The following is a 15567-nucleotide window of genomic DNA, read 5'->3' as shown; positions in this document are numbered from 1 at the left end:
TCAACCTAAATAGAAATTCTACACAAATCAAGCATCAGCACCACTACCTGTCCCCATTCAATCCCCTGGTAACCCATATTCTACACTCTGATTCTATGAGTTTGCGTATTATAATTTCTATCAGTGAGATTATGCAATATTTGTCCTTTGGTGTCTGGTTTATTTCATTCAACATAATGTCTTCTGGGTTCATCTGTGTTGCTGCTTGCATCTGGACTTCATTTCAGCTGAATGATATTCCATCGTATGTATATTCCACATTTTGTTTATCCACCATCAGTGGATGGGTTGTTTCCATCTTTTGGCAATTGTGAATAATGCTGCTATGAACACTGGTGTGCAGATACCTGTTTGAGTCCTGGTTTTTAGTTCTTTTGTATATATACCTCACACTGAGATTGCTGAATCATATGACAATTCTATACTTAGCCACCTGAGGAATCACCAGGCTCTTTCCCACCGTGGCTGAACCATTTTACATTCCCACCAGCAGTGAATAAGTGTTCCTATCTTTCCACATCCTCTCTGACACTTCTACTTCTATTGTTTTTATAACAGTGGCCATTCTAGTAGGTGTGAAATGATATCTATTTCATTGTGGTTTTGATTAGCATTTCCCTAATCATTAGTGATGTTAAGCATCTTTTCATTTGTAGTTCTTCTTTGAGGAAATATCTAGCCAAGTCTTTTCCCCATTTTCAAATTGGGTGATTTATTTTTTTGGGAGGTGGTGTCATGGTCAGGTTCATGTGTCAACTTGGCTAAGTGGTGGTACTTGTTTGTCTGGTTGGGCAAGTGCTGGCCTGTGTGTTGCAATGAGAACATTTCATAGAATTAAATCATGATTATGTCAGCTGCATCCACAGATGATTCCATTTGTAGTCAGCCAAGGGGAGTGTCTTCTGCAATGAGTGATGCTCAGTCTAATCACTGGAAGCCTTCTAAGGAGGATTCAGAAGAGACAGTTTCTCTTCCTGCTATGGCTGGCAAGCCTCTCCTGTGGAGTTCATCCAGACCCTCCATCGGAATTGTCAGCTTCACAGCCTGCCGTGAGGATTTTGGATTCTGCGGTCCCATGGTCATGTGAGACACTTTTATAAATTTTATATTTGTGAATGTTCCCTGTTGATTCTGTTTTTCTAGAGTACCCTAACTAAATACAGGGGGCAATTTATTTTTTTATTGTTGAGTTGTAGGATTGCTTTATATATTCTGGATATTAAACCCTTATTGGATATATGGTTTCCAAATATTTTCTCCAATTTAGTAGGTTGCTTTTTCACTTTCTTGACCAAGTCCTTTGAAGCAAAAAATTTTTAATTTTGTTGAAGTCCCATTTATCTCTTTATTCTCTCATTGCTTGTGCTTTGGGTGTAACGTCTAAGAAACCATTGCCTACCACAAAATTTTGAAGATGCTTCCCTACATTTTCTTGTAGGAGTTCTGTGATCCTTGTTCTTTATTTATGTCCTTGATCATTTAGATTTAATTTTCCTGATGGTATGAGATAGGGGGACTATTTCATTCTTTTGCATATGGATATGAAGGTTACCCAGCAACAGTTGTTGAAGAGATTACTCTTTCCCAGTTGAGTGGACTTGGCAGCCTAGTTAAATATCAATTGTCCATAGAAGAAAGAGTCTATTTCTGAACTCTCAATTTGATTCCATTGATCAGTACATCTATCTTTTTGCCAGTACCATGCTGTTTTGACCACTCTAGCTTTGAAACATGCTTTAAAATCAGGACGTGTGAGTCCTCCAGCTTTGTCCTTTTTCAAGATGTTTTTGGCTATCTGGGGTTCCTTATCCTTCCAAATAAATTTGATAATTGACTTTTCTATTTCTTCAAAGTAGGCTGCTGGAATGCTGATTGGGATTGTGTTGAATCTGTAAATTAATTTGGGTAGAATTGATGTTTTAACAGTATGTAGTCTTCCAATTCATGAACATAGAAATTCCTTCCATTTATTTAGACCTTTGATTTCTTTTAGCAATGTTTTGTAGTTTCCTATGTCCTTTACATCCTTGGTTAAATTTATTCCTAGATGTTTGATTCTCTTAGTTGCTTTTGTAAATAGAATTGTTTTTTCTGGATCTCCGCCACACATTGCTCATTACTAGTGTGTAGAAACACTGCTGGGGTTTTCCTGTTGATCTTGAATCCTTCCATTTTGCTGCCTTCGTTTATTAGTTAAAGTAGTTTTGTTATAAATTTTTCAGGACTTTCTGTATATAGGATCATGTCATCTGCGGATAGAGAATGTTTTTCTTTATTCTTTCCAATTTGTATGCCCTTTATTTCTTTTTTCATGCCCAACTTCTCTGGCTAGAACTTCCAGCATAATGTTGAATAACTACAGTGACGTTGGGCATCCCTGTCTTGTTCCAGATCTTAGAAAGAAAAAGCTCTCAGTCCTACACATTGAGTAAGATGTTAGCTGTGGGTTTTTCATCATGTTAAGGAGCTACAACACTCTTATAAATGTGATTTCTCAGACTTCCTTCTAGATTTATTTTATATATTAATCTGTATAATCATTATTAAAAGTAGAATTAGTGGATCAAATTATTCTTTTATCAAGGTATATATTTTTTATATAGTGAAATGCCGAGATATTAAGTATATGGTTTCTGAGTTTTGAGAAATAGATTCTACTGTGTAGCCCATATCCCTGTCATGATATATGGAATTTTAATCAACTCAGAAAGTTTCTTCATTCCACTTTGCACTTGGTCCCCACCTTTACCCCCAAAAGTAAGCACTGTTTTGATTTCTATCACCACAGCTTAATTTAGCCTATTCTTGAATTAATGTCAATGGAATCACATAGTATGTAGTCTTTTGTGTCTGGCTTCTTTCCTCAGAATAATGCTGTTAAGAATCATTCATGTTGTTTCATATATCAATAGTTCTTTCCTTTTCCTTGTATGAACACACAATGGTTTGCCTGCCTTCCTGTTGATAGGTACAGCAGGCAGAATGATGCTTTCACAGAGACGCTCGTGCCCTCATCCTCCAAACCTGTGCATAGGTGCATTCCATGGCATGGGGGGATTAAGGTTGCAGGTGGAATTAGGCTGGCAATCAGCTGACCTTAAGAAGGGATGTGACTGTGAATTTTCCAGGTGGGCTCAATGTAATCATGAGCGTTCTTAAAAGTGGAAGAGAGATGCAGACGGATGGTCCGAGGAAGATATAACTACTGACGAATGGGCAGAGAGATAGTGCTTTTTGGCTTTCAAGATGGAGGATGGGGAACTCAAGCTACAGAATGACAACAGCCTCTGGAAGCTGGAAAAGGCAAGGAGATGGGGCTTCCCCTAGAGCTCCAGAAAGGAACAGAGACCTGCCAACATCTTGATTTAATCCTAGTGAGACTTATGTTGGACTTCTAGCAAACTGCAAGATAAAAAATGTGTGCTATTTTAAACTGCTGTTTGATTTTTACTTGTATAGCAGCAATAGAAAACAAATATAATGGGCATCCGGGTTGCTTCCACCTTCTGGGCTATGATATATAAAGCTGATATGAACATTCATGTTTAAACTCTTTTTTTGAACATATATATGGATACATTTCTCTTAGGAAAATGCTAGGAGTGGGATTGCTGGGTCTTACAGTAGATGTATGTTTAATTTTATATGAAACCACAAGACATTTTCTCAGTTATGCATACAACTCTCAATAATGTTTGAGAGTACTTGTGCTCCCTCTCTCACCAATATTTTCCATTTTCAGTCTTCTTTATAATTCTGGTGGGTGCATAATGGTATGTCTCACTGTGGTTTTAGTTTGCATTTCCCATGTAACTAAAGATGCTTAGTTCTTTTTCATGTAGTTTTTGGCCATTTCTGTTCTCTTTCTTTACGAAGTATATATTCAAGTGTCTGCCTATTGGTGAGGCACATGGGTATGCTTTTTTTTATTATTTATTATCTCCAGGCGTATCAGTTTTAGAAAAGCCTAAGAAAAGGAAAAAAGGGGGGGGGGCAGTACACTCAGAGGCCTGTGGTGTACAGAAACAGATCCATAAGGCTTCAGGCCAAAATTGATTTTGAGGGCAAAGCCAAATGCCAAGTGGGACCTGGGGCTGACCACATCCCCTTTTGTTTAGAATGGGTGACAGTTCCAGAGCAAGGACTATGATTTCAAAGGTTTCCTCTCTTCTCCTTTCTCTTTACTTCTGGCAGTGCACTGTGCAGATTGTTCTGGGGTAGCAGCTATGTTTATGTTGAATTTTCTCTCAAAAAAGTCACTGTTTGAGCCTTCACGAAAGATTCCCCAATCCTGCTATGCTCATTTGTGAAATACCTGTTCATCTTTTGAGGGGGACAATTTAGCCACTCTAATATAGAATTTTTCCTTTGGCTCATCTCATCCATTTGAAATTATATACCTTTTCCTCCCCCTTTTCTTCCTTCCCTTCTTTCCACTTTAAAGTCAATCAAATCTGGGTTCAAGCTCTAACTCTGTCACTTTCTTGCTTTTTGCCTGTAGACAACTTACATAATCTTTCCAATTTATAACCAAATTACAGTAGTTTCCCTACCAACAGGGGAGAAATCATATTTATTGTATGGTTAAAGAACATATGCAAACCTGGCAAATAATAGATGCTCAATAAATGATGACTGTTGCTAATATTAAGCACTTACCATGTGCTCGCAATGGGCACTAAAGATAAGTAGAGCATGGAGGCTGGCTTTCGGAGGCATTTGGAAAGATTTGTAGACCAATAATAATAATGATGTCTCCTGCCCATTGCAGAAGTCTGCACAGGGTAGACCGCAGGCTGAAAGAAGGGAATTGGGGGAAAGTACATCAAAGTCTTCGAGAGGAAATGACCATGAACCCAAGGCTAATATGTAGGACTTTCCCGGGCTAACTGGGAGGAGGGGCTGTCTAAGAAGAGAGAGCCGTGTGAGCAGAGCAGGAGAAGGGAAACACCCCATCATACTGGGACGCAAGCAGCTGGGAGTGTGGAGAGCAAGCCAGTAGGAGAATGGGCAGAGAACCACAAGGTAGGACAGAGAGTGGAGCAGGGGCTTTTAAACGCCGTCCTATAGAAAGTAGGGTTTGAGTCAAGTCTTATAGACAAGAAAAGACATTGAAGGGTTTAGAGCAAGAGCGTAACAAGATCAATCAGACTTTTATTTTAGAAAAAAAAAATTACTCTGGCATGGTGGTTTAAGATTGTGAATCCTGTTGACTGTCAAGATATATTCAACCTTTGGTTGCCTCCCCCAACCCCCCTATTTATTAGTTTTTTGGCCTTGGCAGTTTTTACCACTCTAAGCTTAATTTCCTTCTCCATAAATGGAGCTAATTATATGCCTATCTCATAGAGTTGTTGAAGGATTAAGTGATAATCCACATAAAGTATTTAGCATAGTGCCTAGCATAAAGTAAGCAAAGTTAAATAGTAGAAACCCAAGGTTCTTTGTGAGTTCAAAAGTCTTTGGAACTAGCCAACTCTAGCCCAGAAGAGAGCTGTTATTTTTCTTTCTTTTTTTTTTAAATTATTTTTATTGTAAACAACAAACAAACAAACAAGCATTCTTGATATACAAACATTCTATACATGATAAATAATCAATGGCTAACAATATCATCACATAGCTGTGTATTCATCACCATGATCATTTTTTTAAAAATTTGCCACTCTCCAGCAAAAGAAATAAAAAGAAAAAACTCATACATGCCATACCACTTACCCCTCCCTCTCATTGACCACTAGTATTTCAATCTACTCAATTTATTTTAACCTTTGTTCCCGCTATTATTTGTTCATTTTTTTATTCGTATTTTTTATTCTCTGTTCATACTGTAGATAAAAGGAGCATCAGACACAGGTTTTCACAATCACACAGTCACACTGTGAAAGCTGTATCATTATACTGTCATCTTCAAGAAATATGGCTACTGGAACACAGCTCTACAGTTTCAGGCACTTCCCTCCAGCCTCTCCAATACCCCATGAGAGCTTATTCTTTTGAATTGACCCAGTACTCTGGGTCAGTGTCAACACAAATCTAGATTGGCTGAGTTGTGAATTAATTCTGGTAAAGGGAGGGAAAGGAAAATACAGAGAGTACCAACTGACAAAGTGCTTATGATCTTTTATGTAATGGAACAGAATGGACATGAAAAAAGATTACCGAATATTTAAAATGAAAAGAAGTCAAGAGGACATAATGCTAAGTGCAAGGACATTAAGGGAATGAATAGTCTATCTGAACTCTCTCTGGGAATCATTGCCAAATGAGTCAGTCATGGAAATTATGTAATTTTTATTTTTTATGTCTTGCATCCAAGGGAAATGCTCAATGCAGGGCTGAATGTTCCATCTTGAACATCTGATTCAAGATGAGCACGAAGTGCTCCTGCCTGTACTTCCCTGGCCCTTGCTGCTCTCGAAAAGCTGGTGGAAATATAAGCTTGGGGTAAAGGGGTGGGGAAAGGAACAGAAATAGAGTGAGTGCGAAAACAAAGGGATTGTGATTAGTTCTCCCCAAGAAGCTATCTTGTCCCCAAATATACATTTGACTTTATCCTTCTACACATAAACTCAGAGTTGAAGTCACAGTGGGTATTCAAACAGATGCTTTAAGATTTTGATAAAGATATTCTCTTTCTTTCTCTCTCCCTCTACCTCATTTAATTTGGGGGGGGGGGTGGGGGGTGGGGCTGAAAAGCCCAGAATATTCTCTCCTTGACTCCCACATCTCAGGTCCACTTAATGCGCAACCCATTTAATGTCAAAGATTAATAAGGCAAATACATGAAAATATCTTTGGCTTAGTAGAGAGGCTTTTTTAGCTGGCTGGAAAGTTACTCCTGAGTCTGTGCAACTCAGGACTCCCAGGAGAAGAGCAAGTGATCCATTTAATCTGCCTGTCTCTATCTGTGTTCATGCTGAGAGCCACAGGGTCACTTCCCTCATGGGATTTTGAGGAGTAGCCGTTTTGCTTCCATAGCCTGTGAAATTTCCAGCAGATTTTGTCTTAGAAGAGATCAACGTTTTGAAGAAGAAAGGTTCAATGGGTAGACAGCCCCATAAATCCATATTCTGTGTTGTTTCTGCATGTGGTCTTTAGTGGGAAGATTTCTCACCATTTGAATATTTATTAAAGAATTGTCAGTAGCATTTCCTCTCAGGAGAGAGTGGTTAGAGCCTCAAAGGTGCTCTGTTTCTCACTGATGAAGGAAACCAACCAATGACTGCGTCCTCAGGAGCCCTTCTCTGGGACTTCCCCTGTGACAAAGCTCCTGGGCCCCAGACTGTACTAAGTGGACCCTACCCTAATGGAATTCATCATCTAGTTGCGAATCAGGACCAAAATTAAAACCCATGGAACAGACAGCAGCAAGACCACAGGGGTTGGTCCCTACAAACCAATTAATTTAATTGGTGAGATACAGTACTAAATCCCACTTTCGATCAGTTTTGTAGTCTTTTAAGTAGAATGGAGTGTTACAGAACTCTCAGTTTTGCATATTCTAAGGTTTTCAATGTTACCTCACACATAAACTGGAAAACAAGAGAGGAGTAGTTGATGTTATTGGAGAGGGAATACTGACTTTATCTCCTTTTTGAAAATCTGCCTGGCAATAAAATGTATTTAATCTTTCAGGTAGAGTTGTATATTCAATGCCCTGATTTAAGTCAGTGGACACCTATATGATCTTTCAATTAGTGGGGTCTTTGTTTTTCCTTTTGTTTAGATTAATAACCTCTGAAGAAGGAAAGCAAGGCTAGGAGATGTCCAGCCTGCTGATGGTAGGAGGGAAAAAATTCAAAACCCTGGAGACTTTTTTGGAGACTTTATCTGTCCCTTTAAGGCAGTGAGCAAACTTAATGGAATCTAAATTGCAGGCTCTTAACCAACCTTACACTTCAGAAATCATGAATCCTTGCATTTGCTAAATGTTTCCCTGTTCACAAAGCCCTGCCGTCATCTCATTTATTCTTATAACAACCCTAGGTAATAATGATTATGTGTTGCACTTTATAGATTGGGAAACTGTCTAGAAAAGGTCAAGGGATTTGGTGAAGAATGAACCACTGGTTTCAACTTAAACCAGTGTCTGTGACTGCAAGTCCAGTGCTCCTGAGTGAAGTTCATCTTTGTTTTGTGGTCATTAATTGCCCATTGAGGATCATTATCCCTGAGTGATGCTGCCTTAAAAACAAAAACAAAAACAAAAACAAAAACCCACCCTAGATCACTAAATAATGTTGAGATCATGCTTTATAAATATCTCCGGTAGATCTACTTATTTAATTTTGTCTGTCATACCCACTCATAGCTTCCCATTATGTTGAATTCATGGAGTTATGTCTTTAATAAAAAGAATTGTCAAATTTAATGTAGCCAGTTAAGAACATAGGAGATACCCAAGATATACATTAAGTGAAAAAGAAGTAACAAAATAGCATGACTCAGGCAATTGTACTTATGCTATAAAACAACATGTTGCTATTTAGAAGAAATAATATTGGAAGAAAATAAATGTAGATAGCAACAGAGATTGCTGGGTTATAGGATTATGGATGAGTTTGAATTATTGTGTTTACGTGTTTTATTTTCCAAATTATAAATGAATTACTTTTGTCATCATGGTAAAGAAAAGCACAATAAATGTCAATAACTGTTACAGTAGTCTTTTTTGATACAAAGTTCTCTGAGCTTCCTACCCTCACGTTAGCTGGGAGCCAACACTTCCGTCATTTGTTGTCTGCCTGGAGACACCGACTAAACGCATGATGTGAGGCACTTAGTTACCACGCAGCAGAGGCATGTCTCCAGGACCCTGCACACCCCGGCTCCCACACCCTTGGGGCACCATTGGTGCCAACTGTGTTTAGGGGGTGTTTTAGTTTCCAGGGGTGCTGAGCTTAAACAATAGGGATCTATTAGGTTAAGGTTCTAAGGCTAACTCAAGACCTCATCGAGGCGGTGCTTTCTCCCTCAAGACTGATGTGCCGGGGTTGGATTCCAGAGCTCCTTGGTGCCTCCGTCCCATGGTAGTGCAGTGGTCTCCTGGTCTCCCTCCCTTCTCTTTCAGGTCCCGTTGATGCACCTTCTTGCTCCTTGAGGTTTTCTCTCTGTCTGAATTTCATCCTGCTTATAAAGGATTCCAGCGACAGTATTTTGGGATGGTGGTGGTGGTGCATGATCCGGTAATCATATTAAGACCCATCCTATTGAGGTGGGTTACACCTGAACTGAAGTCGCCTCATCCAAAGGCCCTACTTACAGTGGGTTCTACCCGCAGGAATGGATGAGAGTTAAGAACATGTTTTTCTGGGGCAGATACAGCCTGGAACCACCACGGAGGGGATTTCAACCGGTGCTCAGGAAGCACAATTGTCAGATGGTGAGCTTAAGCTGACTTCTAAAAAAATTTAGGAAAACGTAACCAGAAAATTAAAAGTTATTTGCAAAATCCAGCAACCCAGGACAGACACACAGCAAGAGGGTAGGGGCTGAAGAGAACTGGAAGATTGCACAGACAAGAAGCAGGAGCAAGGCTTGGGGTGAAGGAGATTTGGGCAATTGCTAGGACAGGCATGGAAAGCCTCAGGTTCCTCTAGCCTGTTTTTCTCATCTTCTGGTTGGGAGTGGGAGGCAGGTCAGGAGCAGCCTTATTAAAGGGGAAATGAAAATGATTTATAGTCTGTATAAATGCATATTATGTATATATGCTTGTGTATTTACGTGTGTAATCTAACTGCAATTGTATAAAGTTTTTTTTCTGGAAGAGGCAAGAGTCTTAAGCAGTTTAACTTGAGGGATAGATAAAATCATACTATTAGAGATGTATTACTTTGCATTTAAATTTTGGTTATCCAGGATTCCTCTTAAACTGATGATGCTACATACTCTGAATTTCAACTTGGCCAAGCCCCTTACTGACACAGACATAATAATCTTTTCATCAAAATCTACGTGTTTCCTGTCCTCATTCTCATAGTCTAGAGAAGTTAGTCATTTGCAATCTCAACCGGTTGCTAATGTGTTCATGTAGTGCTGCTTCCCAGACTGTTTGCATTTTACAAAAGAAGACTAGAGAGTCAAAATTCTAACTCCAGATAATAAATCTTTGATGGCATGGATTTTCATCTAGCCTCGTAGGTGCCCCAAAACACTTTTTGTCAGGACTTGTCAATCAAGAGTCTACCTAAGAAGACTCATGAGATGGGTCTCCAGCCCGAGCAAGGCACACTACCTTTTGCTCTACTTTGCCCTAAAGGCACCACCCAGTTGCAAACTGAGCTTGGTTCAGAACATGTCTAAGAAACTTGCTTGAACGTATTCATTTTATTACAGTTATCCTTAGTGTCTGGGAGCCAACGCTCCTCTAATTGTCTGGAGCTGTGTGATCTTTGTCCAGTTATCTTACACATGAGTTTTAGGAACTTTTTACCGACGAAAAGCGTGAGTCACGGTGGATTGCTGCATGCTGCGCTGTTTTGAGGCCCTGCTGCCTGAGGGCCTTCATTGTCCTAGGAGTGCTTGACTTCTAATAGCTTCTGCTGCTCTAGGGCCATCAATAAAGTGTTTTACTTTTGCCAGATATATATATATCTTTTATTATTATCATGATGATTTTCAATTCTACAGAAAGAGGAAGAATTCTGTGATGGCCAGATAGGTCCAGAATTGGAAGAATCCTTAAGTGGCCTTGAATAGTGCTTCCCTTCAGAATGAAAGGAAGGAGTCCTAAAGAGCCTTTGCCCTGGGGGGGGGGGGGGGGGAGCAAAAGAAGTCATAACGTTGCCATTCACTTTCCATTCAGGTCACCTTGACCGACCTTGAGCCATGAAAAAAGACAAATTAAAATGAAGACTGCTACTTAAGCCTCTTTTGCCTAAAGCCTGGACTAGATCTACTCAACAGAATGTCCAAGGAGCTCAGAGCTGTGGCTAAAAAATATGGGGGTAAGATAGCACTTCACATCCACTGTGATGACTTATTTTATTTTATTTTTTTAAAAGGAAAATAACAGCTGTTGGTGACGATGTGGAGAAACTGCAACCCTCATTTATTGTGATGGAAATGTAAAATGGTGCAACTGCTGTGGCAAACAGTTTCATGGTTCTTCAAAAAGTTAAACATAGAATTACCATATGATCCAGCAAATTCACTCCTAGGTATGTGTCCTAAAGAACTAAAAACCGGGACTCAGTCAGATGCTTATATGCCAGTGTTCATAGCAGCATTATTCCTAACAGGTGAAAAGCCCAAGGGTCCATCAAGAGATGAATGGATAAACAAAATGTGGGATGGACATGCAATGGAATATTATTCACCATCAAAAGGAATGAAGTTCTGATGCATATTAAAATATGAGTGGATCTTGAAAACGTGCTAAGTGCAATAAGCCAGAAACAAAAGGATAAATATTGCATAGTTCCACTTATATGAAATATCTAGGATAAGAAAATTCATAAAGACTGAATGATCAGTGATTTCCAGAGGCTAGAGGGTGGAGAAGATGGGCAGTTATTGCTAAGAGGTGCAGAGTTTCTATTTGAAGTGATGGAAAAGTTTTGGTGATGAACGGTAGTAACAGTAGCACAGCAGCTATTATTGCCACCCAATTATACCCTTAAAAATGGTTATAATGGAAAATTGCATGGATATATATTTTTTACCATAATAAAATATGTATTTAAATGTGTAAAAAGAGAGGGCAGTTGGCATAGTCAAGCTTTGACCATTCAAGAGCCGGTTTTCCACAGTGTGGACTAATTGGATCACAGTTTCTCCTCCTCCAAATGGCTGATGTTCAGTTACAGATCCCTAAAACTTCTGTGAAGTTCATACTTACTCTTCATAAGGCTTGATAGGGGAAGGAAGGAGATTTTCCTGGGGCCATCATGGCTGAATTTGTTCTTTTAGGATTGAAGTCAAAGCTCACTTCTGTGAGGATGTGTTTCCAACCTTTGAACAGAAATTGAAGGTTTAATTTTCTTATATTTAGAAGCTTATATTTTGATTATTTGTGCATCTTTCCTTTATCAGATCATTAGTTTCTACAGAGGGCAAATGGGTTCGGGGAAAACTGAAAGTGAATGCTTAGAAAAAGAGAGAGAATTTCACTCATCACTTCAGAAAACAATCTTTTATTTCAGAAACTATCTGGAGCTCAGGAAAGAGATGGCCTGCAAAGAATCTAGGCTACATTTTTAGGGTTTGGAGGGTGCTTCATCTCTCAAAGAGAGGAAAACTGACCCCAGAAGTGTTTCTTCCACCCAGGACAACAAGGGAGAATTTATTAGGATGTTGCTGGCAGGATTGAGGAAGAGGTTTGTGTATTTTGTGTTGTTTTTTCACTCCATGAGAGCTGGTCCTGGTGTTTGTGTGTGTGTTTGAAGTCTGCACAGGAAGTTTGGGTTATGAGTGGCTCACCAGCAAATGAATTCCAAAGCCCTGGAAGCACAGGCCAAACTGTGGGCCAAAAGCAATGTAGAATGCTGGCCATTGTGCAGGAAAGTGGGGCAGGAGGAAAGGCTGTGTACTGGCCCAGTGGCAAGGAAGCAAACGGTTTGGTGTCAGGGAGGGAGATGGGAAAGGACGTGGTGACACAATTATCATTTTGGCTATCCTTCTCCCGCTGTATTTGTCTAACCTTAGTACCTGGCCATGTGTGGTTTATTGCTGTGAGAACCTGAACCAAAACCCAGTGTGGTTTGTTGCTGTGAGAACCCAAACCAAAGCCACTGAAGAAAACGATGTTGCCTCATTGTGGAAAGATTTTTACAATTTGCTATAAGCCAGAAATTCTCCCACTGACAGTCTTGAAAAAAATTAAAAATAAATTTAGAGTTTATGCGTAATAAAAATTTTATATGCCATAAACATTGTTTCTTTGGGACTGCACTGAGATCTTGTCTGAGCCACATCTTATAGAGCTTATGTTTGGTGATGTGTTGATTTAATTGTACAATCCATGTGAAATGAAATAAATACCCCTATTTTTGATCTAGTAACACAGTGGATGGTCAAAAGAATTTGTGATCAAAGGTTGAACTTCCCCGAGGACTAATGGTTGGATGACATACTCTAGTGCATCACAGCCTCAAACTGGCTGACCAAAGGCAGTTGGGCATACACTTTGCATGGAGACATGCACTAAAGTACTGTCAAAACAAATAATTCTGATGATGGCTAGCTAGTCATGCATTGGCTTCGCCTGCATAGACTTTCATTTGCAGTGGGTCAGCAGAACTCAGAATTTACAGCATCTTAATTTGTTAGCATTATACTGATGAAAATTAGTTGGAGTTGGCTCACTCAGCAAGTTCAAGCTTAATATTTATTCTGTTTTTTAAACTCTTCTGGAGAAACCATACTGAGTCCATTCAAACCAGACAAGATGTGTGCAGTGTCTGAAAATGAACTATTTATTTTGCTAGATGCCTGGTTCAAAATTCTGCCAATCTCTGATTCTGGAGAGAATTGAAATTCTTTGCCCTTCAAAGCTGACTGTGGCTGACGTACGCGCGCGCTTCATTAGGGCTCTGGACCCTAGATGCAGTGTCAGTCTATCTCACCAGCATGATTACCAGTTGATAGCAATTACCTTATTGAGATTCTGCCATTTAATGTACAGACATATTCACAGCTCCTTTAATACCACTGTCTCTATAGATTTACATGTACTCTGGCTAATACTGAATTTCAGAAGTTTCTCAAGCCTTCACAATACTAAACAAACACATATGATAAAAGAAAGCTGTCAGATATAGTCTAGCCTTTATGAAAAAATAAGAAGAAACTTAATTTCAAGTAGGAATAAGTGGAGATCGTTGTTGTGGTTTTGCGCAAGGAATTTGGATCAATTTCTTCAGATATACCATATTTAAAGCAAATCCCAAATGGAAGTGTTATGAATAATCTTTGCAATTCTAAATTGATGGAATCAATTTAGAATTGCTGGATTTTAATTTGAAATTGAATAGGGTCTGCACATTAAACTTACCGGTCATAGTGAAAAGTGTCCTAATCATAGTGTGTTCGAACATGGATTCCACTTTCCTCTAAAAACCACAAATATCAACTAATTCTAGTTCAAATTTACTTCCTTTCCTTATGTAAATTATTTAAAATTTATTAAATTCCAATAAACTGAGAATGGATAGACAGTAAAAATCATTGTCCTATTTGTTCAGAGAAGATATTTTACTTTAGATAAGTGTATCCTAATGTCTTTATTCAATTAATATAATTTTATACTAGAAAAGTCCATTTTCAAGGTTGGAGCCAGAACCTACTGTTTCAACATCTGAGTGATCAGTATTTGGGATTTTAATCACTACAGCCAACATTTTTCCAGTTTCCTTAAGTGGACATATCTCTTGCTATAAATATTTGCCTAACATATGTATCCACAAACATGCACTGACATGCAGAATCATCATATATGTTTAAAGTTTCATTGGTACCATTTTATATTTAAGGTCTCAGAAAATGTCAGCATTACAATTTAGGTTCCTTCAGTATATTCGAACTGATAGGTCACTTTGTGGTATGAGTTTCCCAGACACCACATTTCATGAAAAAGATAAGGAACAAATATTATTTCCAAAGAAACTATCCAGTTTTTAATCAAAATGCTCTCATAAGCTCTTTTTAACTAAATTGCTTGTAAGTTGGTACCCTGATATGGATGGAAGTGATATAAATAGCTTCTTTTGCAATTATACCCAGAAGATTAGTACTCACCACTTCCTTTAAAGTCACTGTTATCCTAATCCGACTATAATAATCCATGCAGCCAGGTTAAAAAAGTTATTATGAAAATTTTCAACAGACCCAAAAGTAGAGAAGATTGTATAAGCCTATATGCATCCATTATTAAACTTCAGCAATTAGCAAATTTTGGGACAGGTTATGATTGAATGATTTGGTAAAGGATATCCTAAAGTATAAGGACATTGTGTGGCTTTTATCATCTATCCATTCTTGGTCCAGAGTTCTACTAATGGAAAAATGGAATCATAAACTGGGAAAGGTATTCATGAGTACATTGGAGAAGGAGATGGCTTTAGATAGGAAAATGGCCAAAATAGGGGAAACATTCATACATTCATTGCTTCATTCATTTAGCCAACAAATAACTGAGCTCCTATACCTGTCAGGTATTGTTAAGTATCAGGAGACAAAGATGCCCATATGGGTTCACAGCCATCAAGAGCTGACAGCCTAGTGTGGGGTGGAAACTAGCCCTGCTCCATGGCTGACCTCCACCTTCAAAGAACAGAAAAAAGCAGAGTGAAAAAGATGAATCTGTTTCTGGTCTTATGGCAGTCTCAAAGACAGAATTTCAGAAGTCCATTCCACAGGTAATAAGCAAATTACCAAGGAAATGACTATAGTACATTGGATAAACTAAAGAACAAGCAGTGGCTCTAACTCAGTGAATGGTATATGAGTTAAGAATTTCTGTTAAATTGAGCCCAGCCCAATATCAACATACGTGGATGGAACCCAAGCCCTTCAAATATTTAAGGAGACTGATAAAAACAAACTCTCACAGGCATTGCTGTAAAC

General features: G+C 38.8%; 1 long non-coding RNA gene across 1 annotated transcript in view; it reads left to right on the top strand.

The window, feature by feature from the left end:
- Window positions 1-11150, top strand: part of LOC143646293 (uncharacterized) — a 78452-nt gene extending 67302 nt beyond the window's left edge. Inside the window, exon 4 of the long non-coding RNA XR_013157449.1 lies at window positions 11007-11150. This is a non-coding gene — a long non-coding RNA (uncharacterized LOC143646293). The remainder of the gene's footprint in view (window positions 1-11006) is intronic.
- Window positions 11151-15567: the final 4417 nt, after the last annotated feature.

This window comes from Tamandua tetradactyla, chromosome 9 (genome assembly GCF_023851605.1).
Source record: "Tamandua tetradactyla isolate mTamTet1 chromosome 9, mTamTet1.pri, whole genome shotgun sequence".
NCBI classification, from domain to species: domain Eukaryota; kingdom Metazoa; phylum Chordata; class Mammalia; order Pilosa; family Myrmecophagidae; genus Tamandua; species Tamandua tetradactyla.
The sequence above is the reverse complement of the archived record's forward strand: the minus strand, read 5'-3'. Positions and strand labels throughout refer to the sequence as shown.